Genomic DNA, 1,505 nt, shown 5'->3' on the forward strand with positions numbered 1-1,505 from the left:
TAAATATAGGAGTAAAAAGCTAAGAAAAATAAATCAGCGATCAAAGTGCAAAATCGTGAGAAGTTTAAGGGGCACGAGTGCTTAAAAAGATTGGAAGAACCTTTGGTCTATGAAGCACTTCCTCTGTTTGATGCCCATTATCATGAACCTGCACCATCATAAAAATTCCAGGGACGAAGTGGTCAATCTACAAGAGGTTTAGGGAGAATAAGAGGATGTTTGGTTGATGGATTCAGAATCATGATTCAGAATCATTCTCGATTTACGTGTGTTTTTTGTGAGAGAAAACACTGTAGCAAACTACGAACCATGATTCGAACCATGGCACAAATTCTTGAACCAAACGCACTTTAAGTGATAAAACCGTTATAATTATTCCGTCCAAAATTATTGCTACAGGTTTTTAAATTTATGAGTAAATTGTCAAGAGAAAAAAATTTTAGGGACCAAAATGCTAAATCGTGAGAAGTTTAGGGGACGAAGTAAAAGAAGGTTATGAAAAACCTTAGATTTGTGAAGTTCTTCCTCTGTTAGATGCCCATTATCATAAACCTGCACCATCACAAAAAGTCATTGAAAAATGTTGGAAGTGAAATTACAAAATAAAAAAGAGAAAAAATTGAAGCAATTTTACCTTGACTGGTGGTGGTTGTAGGATTTCTGAACTAGTTTTCTGTTCCACAACTACTACAGGTTTGCTGCGGAGAAGTTCATTCTCTGATTCCAAATCTGCAACTTTACTCTTGAGGCTGTCCAAAGAAAATAATTCAGAATTGTGCTATGTAATCACCATTTTGGTATTGGAAAATTAGGTGGATGACCGGTTTTGGCCACCTCTTTTAATTAATGGCCGAACTTTTTTTTTTTTTGGTAAATGGTTGTTTTTTAATAATGGTTTAATTAGTGATATACCGATGGTTTGTTACTGATAATCCGGTAAATTATTAATTTGAAACTGGCTAATCTCTAATTGATGTTGGTTAATCAGTGATAAACCACCAAGTTAACCAGTATAAACCACAACTTAGTACATGAGTAATTACCTATTTTTAAAAGCGGTGATTTTCTGAGTTTAACAAAACTTGCACCATTTACTAAAAAAAAAAAGTTTAATAAAGGCCATTTACTTTGTAATTCATGCATTGTTTTGTCAAATGTCAATTTTGTTCGTAATTTGCATCTTAACTTGAGTTTCTTAGAAGTCAAGTTATATGAACAGTATGTGTTCGTGTGTGCTCCATAGGTGATGAGTCAATTTGTGTAAATTTATATTTCTCCATCAAAGAAAATCTATACTAATTTGTAGATTCTTACTTTGTCAACTCTTCGGAGAGGTCTTCATTGGTTGAAGCAACCAAAGCTTGTTGGCGAAGAACCTGATTTTCCGATTCGATGTTGGACAAGTTTAACTCCAGTCTGATGAGGGGAAAAAAAAAGAAGGTTATTCAAGCATAACGTCTACTGAAAATGAATGTTTGTGACCAATTCCTTTTTCTAGAGTTCAC

The 1,505-nt window shown here is 34.0% G+C and overlaps 1 long non-coding RNA gene across 1 annotated transcript; it reads right to left on the reverse strand.

Annotated features, from left to right (window-relative positions):
* Nucleotides 1-99: 99 nt before the first annotated feature.
* LOC112092876 lies at nt 100-1,412 on the reverse strand. Its single transcript, XR_002902796.1, has 4 exons — nt 1,315-1,412; nt 635-749; nt 505-552; nt 100-148 (listed from the first exon to the last, which is right to left on the reverse strand). It is a non-coding gene; the product is annotated as an uncharacterized LOC112092876 (long non-coding RNA).
* Nucleotides 1,413-1,505: the final 93 nt, after the last annotated feature.

The sequence above is a fragment of the Morus notabilis genome, unplaced genomic scaffold (assembly GCF_000414095.1).
Source record: "Morus notabilis unplaced genomic scaffold, ASM41409v2 Scaffold10054, whole genome shotgun sequence".
Lineage (NCBI taxonomy): Eukaryota > Viridiplantae > Streptophyta > Magnoliopsida > Rosales > Moraceae > Morus > Morus notabilis.